We start from the raw sequence: 7,647 nt of genomic DNA, 5'->3' as shown, positions 1-7,647 counted from the left end.
TATGCATAAGGTAAAGATTTGAAAGGAACTATATTTGACTAGATAAAAAAAAGGTAACTAATGGACTGACTTTTGTGCTTTTTGTCTTCAGGGGTCCAGAGGCTCTTAGGTTCTGCAGAGGTCAGATATCGTCCCTTTCGCTTTGACTTTGGAGTGATTAGTTCATTTTCAATTAGTGTTTGTGAGAAAGTCATAGAAATAAGACAATACTGTGTAAAGCATTACTTCAAATGTGTAAACGCTGTGTCAGTGAGATTTACACAAGTGAAACACAGTTCACCACATGTGACCTGTCAGTACTCGGAGGATTACACTGATGAACATTTGAGTGTGTGTACAAATATTCACATGTTGCTGCATTCACATTGATTTATTGTGGTGAAATGTCTGATAGTTGTTGCATTTTAAATAAAAAGCCAGTCTCTCTAAGCTGCTTTAGATTGAAGGAGTTTAATTTTGAAAAGCACATTAGTCTTTAAAAGTTAAAAAGCTGTGAAAGATGAATGTTAAGGTACACTATTCTGTCATTCACTGCATTCTGAGCGTAAATATGCAGCTCTGCACAGATTAGACAGATGCTGTCTGCTCCTAACTCTATATTAACACTCATTTTTCTCACAGTGTATGGGTGAAATGAGTCTGGAAATAGGCAGCTGCTGGGAAACTAAACTACTATTTATAGTTTCTCACTACTGCCACCTACTGTCTAGATGACTGCTGGTGCTGGCTGTACATACATTTGGCTTACATTTTGGAGCAGTGCAGTGAGTCTGTTAGTTGTTTGTTTGTTTTTTTGTTTTTTTCCTTCTCTGCCGTCGCTCATAAAGCATCCGCAGACAAATCAACAAACGGCCCCGTCATCTGCGAAAACACAAACCAACGATCCCATCACTTTCACCTTTTGCTCATCGCCTGAACCCTTAGGCCACAACATGTCATATTATTATGCAATCTGGCGTCAGCAGTGAGCGCGCTGGCAATCTGTTGAGCTCGCTGTTGTGGGAAACGCATATGGAGAGGAGAGGGGCCTCAGCAGGAGCTAAACACAAAATATTAGTGTGTGAAAACAAACACTTGTACATACACGAGCTCCGTCTCTCTCTCTCTCTCAGACACGCACACGGTTAAATCTCTTCAGAGCAGATAAAACAAGCCATAGACTCGTAATAATATGATTTGTATGCACGTTAACATGTATGCGACTGCGCTAAACCCATTACGGCTTTGCTCTTGGCTCCAGCTTTTGTTTGTCATTGTTCAAATGGACCATGCCACCCGCTAGTAACTTTATCTCTCTGTCCAGCTTTCCACGCAGCACGGCCAGTTCCCTCCCTCCCTCCCTCCCTCCATCCCTCCGTCTCTCCTCCCCACCACCCACAAAAACTGTCCTCTTTGCACAGGGCTCCCTCATTCATTCTAATTAAGCCAACTGAAACTAAATAGCAGAAGCTTTGTTTACAAGGGAGGCGCTGCGCTCAGCATTCACCGCACGGAGCCACTTGTCTTTGCAGCTAGTCAGGGGGGTTATCTCCAGCCACACTTACTGCTTTCATTTATTTACATTTGGGTTTGCCTTCCCACTTATTTACATAACCAGCAGTGTGGGGGCTGACTCCAGGTTCACGCTAGGGGAATGTATCAATCACATTAAAGCTATAAGTAACACTGGCTCCCTGTGAGTTTGGACATATGCGCTGGCACAGAGACCCACAGTGATTCACTAACATCACTAAAGGGAAGTCAATAATAATTCTGGCTCCTCTTGTTGTGTTTTTTTTTGTAATTGTAAATCTAAATATTGTAATCTAAAATGCGCCCTCTCTGCAGTACTGCCAAACCACTGGTCCAAGGATGGATTTTTGCGAATTAGCTCAAATCACGTGCATTCGAGCTCGTGGTGCTGCGGTAAGTGTATGGTAATTGTTTGAAGGCGACTTTAAAACAGCGGGAGTATAAATGAAAGACGAGTGCGTTCTTCATCTTTTCAGACGCACTTACATCCAGAAAAATAGAAGAATAATCCCATATTTCTACTTCTCTCTGACTTAACCGTGCTGCACCTTGAACAGTGACCAGTCAGACACAATATCGAGACGCAAACTGCAGCAGATCCAAGTTTACGTACACCGACTATTGCGACGCGTTTGACTTTTTAGGTTGTTGTTGTGAAGGAACAAACAGGAAAAGAGACTGGAGCAGAATGTGGAAAGTGTAAGTCGCTGGCGTGGTGTTTGACAGTGAAGACCAGAGGATTAACTCGAACTGCCTCGTTGCTGACTTTCCATTATTCTTGATAAGACCTTTGCCCTGTCCAGCTTTTCGTCTGAGAGTCGTTTTATTTAAATGGAGAGCTTTACTTTTCATTCAGTTACAGCTGAAATGTATAACAGTGGTCTCTCGTATCTAAAAGTAACCCACGATAGACGAAATCCATGAAGTATCAGCTTTATTTTTACAAGTATTCTATATGTTTTTGCTGTAAAACCCCTCACCACACACTTTATACACTTTTCTCACACAGGGATTAACATTTTCTCACATTTCTCTCTCGTTTAAACTCTCTCAAAGTTCAAACCTGCGTAGATTTTAAAAAATAAGTTCAGTTTTAAAGGTGTCTTTGTTGGTACAGAACATTTTATCGACATTGTGGGTTTCGTCGGGGAGAAAACGAAGGTTCACCGCACTTTTTGTTTTGGAAATCACGTAGAAAAAGTATCAAAATTAATAACTGCCATAATCATCTACTACTATAACTACTGCTACTAGGCTACTTCTACTACTGTTACTTATCTTTTACAAATATTCCATATGTTTTTTGCTGTAAAACCCCTCACCACACACTTTATACACTTTTCTCACACACTGTTTCTTCATCTTCCTTTTTCTTTCTTTCTTTCTTTCTTTCTTTCTTTTTTCTTTCTATTTCTCTTTCTTTCATTTTCTTTCTTTTTTCTCTTTCTTTCTTTCTTGTCTTTCTTTCCCCTCACCACACACTTTATACACTTTTCTCACACAGGCGTTAACATTTTCTCACATTTCTCTCTCGTTTAAACTCTCTCAAAGTTCAAACCTTCGTAGGCGCCTTTGTTTTGTCTCACTGGAATCTCATTTGGATCGCAACTTTCGCTGTCGTATTTTCCAGAAATGCAAATATTTCATTGTAGATTTAAGATGAGTAAGAAACAAGTTAAAGGATAGAATCTGTGGGACAAGAAAAGTTTAATGTGCAGTGTGAGTAGCAGCCAGCTCACGCACCAAACAAACCCAATAACTGGCTGTACGACGCTTAGCCCCGGCCAATTATAGATGTGTTAGTTCACAGAGCAAGAGGAAAACGCAAGGAAAATGTCCCCTCCCTGCAGAGCAAACCTGAAAGAAGATTGTTTAAAAGAAATAAGTTTAAAGAAAAAGCAGTGTCATCCTTTTGTTATCACAGCCGTGCAGCGTGACAGGTCAGGGAATCGCACGCACGCTCGCACGTCGGGAAAATAAAGTACGCACATCACGCACACTATTGTTTTGTTTATCCAGAGTCAGGATGCAAAGTTCAGAAAGCATTACGCTATTACTATTGTCTGAAAATGACGTATTACACATTATTTGATCTTAAATTGTAGAAAAATCAACTTATAGAAAAAATATTGCATAGTTCTATAGCACATGTGTCAAACTCAAGGCCCGGGGGCCAATTGCGGCTCGCCATGTCATTTTTTGTGGCCCGCAACAAGGTAAATTTTAATGTATGACTGTCTTAAAGTTATGCAGACAGTTCTTTTTTTTTTTACAAATACTAACATTTTGATTATGTCCCAAGTCTAAAACTCGGCCTCGCATTGGTCCAAAACAAAACCCAGAGACGCAATTCAACACGAGGCAGGTTTTCATCCCCCTTTATGCGTAAAAGCAATGAAAAGTGTTAAAGAACGTAGCACGAAACAAACAAAGAGAGTACATGTAAGCTGTGCGAGGCTGCGTGTCAGGTTCAGAGGTGTGTGGAGCCGCAGGGATTTGCCGCGAGCGCACACTGCTGACTATAAGTTTGCGGATTAGCAGGGCCCGTACAGTGGAGACTCAGTGAGGTATGGACTAGTGTGAACGTAGCGCTGAGAGAAGGAGAAGGAGAGAAGGAGGATCGATGTGGAGTTCAGAGAGGCTCAGGTACACTGTCTCCAGACTGTCAACAACTGCGGGCAGAGACGAGCTGCTGCGGCGGCGGCTCTGAGCTCAGTCGTGTACCTGCCCTCAGCTCATACGGTCACATCCTATACGCCCAAATCAGGAAATAAAGTGTTTCTCTGTATCCACATGTTTAATGCTCTTTTTCTTTAAGTTATAATGGAAGTTTATTTTATTTTCACCGGTTTAGTTGCTGAAAAAAGGCCCATTTTACGCTATTTTCTGATCTGCTATAACGTTGTTTCCTCATTTTTTTGTTTTTTTGTTTTGTTTTTTTACAAATCCTGCATATTTAGGCTAAGTTCTAACACTCTGTTCCACCTCGTGATGTCATGTGGTGATATGTGACGTGTTGTAGACAGACTGATTGCAAAATGTGAGTAATAGATCAGAAATAGATTTGTTAAGGAGCCGTAAGGTGAATGAAAGGCAGACACAACATAAACGTTGGTTATAGAGTTTCAAAGTTTGTAGTGAAGTTACTTAATTCAGTGAGACAGAAGGAGTTTGATCTCGTACCAGAAGGGGGCGTATTCTTAACTCGCCATCACAGACTCACTGTTGAAGTTGGCATCAAAAAAATGGAAGAGGGGAAAAAAAAAAAAAAGTCAAATTCACGGAGTTGGCCATTAGTTTTATGGAGCTCTGAATTAGAACAGCTTAGCAGAGCAGCACTTCAAACTAAAAAAACAGAGGTTTAAAACGACAGAATAAGTCAAACTAAGGGTTGGAAGTTTTGTATCACAGCAGAAGAGCAGCAGATTTACTGAATAAACGATGAGCAGCTGACTCCAGAGCACGACCACGACACGACCACGACACGACCACGACCATGACACGACCACGAAACGATCACAACACAACATGACCACGACCACGACATGACCATGACACGACCACGACACGACCATGACATGACCACGACCACGACACGACCACGACACGACCACGACACGACCACGACACGACCACGACACGACCCGACCACGACACGACCACGACACGACCATGACACGACCACGGCATGACCACGAAACGATCACAACACGACCACGACATGACCACGACACGACCACGACACGACCATGACCACGATACGACCACGATACGACCACGACACGACCATGACCACGATACGACCACGATATGACCATGACCACGATACGACCATGACCACGACACAACCACGACCACGACCACGATCACAACACAACCACGACACGACTATGACAGCCACAGTGAGCAGCAGCCGACTTAAGAGCACGACCAGGACACAACCACGACCACAACATGACCACATCCACGAAACGATCACAACACGACCACGACACGACCATGACACTGTGTTTTTAAACTCCATAAACTTTCACTAGACTCATTTGGCTGATTTCAGCCCTGGAATGAACAAACTCTACTAAAATGTCAGACCTTTGAGTTTTCTTAACCTCATTTTTGATAACGCAGACTTTTTTTTTTTTTTTTAATTTTTTTTTTCCTGGTAGGCTGCAGATCTGTATAAGTAATTGTGATTCTAATATTCTCCACTGAGATAAAAACACAGATTAGTTTTTGAAATAGTTTTAAATTAAGACATTTTGTTTAAGTTTCTGAGACATTTGACATTTTTCTGAGACATTTATAATTTGAATGACCCTCACATCATCGGCACATAAAGCTTGAATGGATCCTCCGTGTTCTCTGTCCAGAAATCCAACTACTATGTGTAAACTAGAGCTTTGGCAGCACTGCATAAAAAACATCTGTGTGGCACCTGTTTTGTTTCTCCATTTTGTGCTTTTGTCACAGAGCGAGGACAGGAGCAGTGGCCGGTGTTCACAGTGAGACTCTGGTGACAGCTGTTTTCTTTATTCACACATAAACACTGCACTACACGACACACGGCCAACAAAAAGACACTTTCTGCAGCTCACACCTTCATCCAAACCGACATGTGACACGGGACGAGCGGCGCAGCAGTGTGACCCGTCCACCGACGCTCCGCAGCAGAGCAGGTTTCAGAAGAAAACATTTATTTTGTTCAAGTGAGGTCAGAGGTCATGTTTGTAGATCCAGACACTACAAACTGAAATTATACAGTGAGATTGAATATCATCAGGTAAAGATGAGGAAGTCACATGGAAAAACACTTGTCTGTATAGTTACATTTCCAAAACAATAATCACCACAGAATAAACTCGTTACTGTTTGACTCTGACAGACACAGAACCAGACAGAAAGGTCCTGAAACACTGAAGTCAGGTAAATAAACTTAAAGATTAAAGCATCTATCCGTCTTATAATGGACTATTACACATAACTAAATGTAACTATAACAAAACTCAAAGGACTGAAGGCGACTGTGGCACAGTTTGTGTCTGAACGAGGAGCTCGTGAGTTCAGTTCTGATCAGTTCTGATCAATCACTGATCATATTATTGACCTCAGACTTAAAGGTGCACTAACGTTTCTGGTGGAGGACTGTTGAAGGTCCATCACCTGCTTGTCTTCATTTATATTTATTACTTTGTGTGAAATGTTCCACAGTATGACACTAAACTTGTCTCTGTTGCATTTATTCAGTTACAGGTGTTTAGAAAACACCTTAAAACACGAGCGTCTTCATGAGCTGACTCCATCATGCACCTGCTCCATGTGTCGCTGCTGCTCTGGTGTGAGGTCAGAGGTCAGTCTCCACAGACCAGAACCAACAGATCCATGTCCAGAACAAACCAAACAGGAAACAGAACATGAAGTACATCCAGACTGACAGAGTAAATCTACTCCACACTGTGACTGTGGCTGTAAATCACATTATTATTATTATAGATGTTTTTCCAGATGTTGCTTTGAGAGTTTGGTTCAGTTCACACAGTTTCACTTTAAGACACTGAAACACACTGAAAGCTTCATTAGACTCTCACAGTTTAATGCAGCTCAATGACTCTCATGATGGTGAAAAAACATATTTAAACTGAAGTGACACACGTGATCTGCTCTGCTGCTTCTGAAGAACTTGGCCTCAGAGTCACCTCCTCGTCTCCAGGGAAATAGAAGAACAGATGGATTCCAGAGAAACAAATAAAATTTCATTTGAGACAAAGCAGGTGGTGGATCTCCACCAGAAAAGTGACATAGTGCATCTTTAAAAATAACTCATAATGAACCAGTCTGTGGTGGTGCAGCCTGTCTCTGTGACACATCATTTGGCTCCTCATTTTTCCCTCTTTTTGTCAAGGTTTTCCACATTAAACCAGATGCTCAGTGGTTCTATAATTTTACACTGTGATGTCATCTGTGTGGCCCCGCCCCCTCACAGTCTGTGTGGCCCCGCCCCCCACAGTCTGTGTGGCCCCGCCCCCTCACAGTCTGTGTGGCCCCGCCCCCTCACAGTCTGTGTGGCCCCGCCCCTCACAGTCTGTGACGGGACTGGGCTCTGTGATAGTATGTAATAGTGTATAGTATATTTAAACT

Source organism: Periophthalmus magnuspinnatus, chromosome 23 (assembly GCF_009829125.3).
Source record: "Periophthalmus magnuspinnatus isolate fPerMag1 chromosome 23, fPerMag1.2.pri, whole genome shotgun sequence".
In the NCBI taxonomy this organism is placed as follows: Eukaryota; Metazoa; Chordata; class Actinopteri; order Gobiiformes; family Gobiidae; genus Periophthalmus; species Periophthalmus magnuspinnatus.
The sequence above is the reverse complement of the archived record's forward strand: the minus strand, read 5'-3'. Positions refer to the sequence as shown.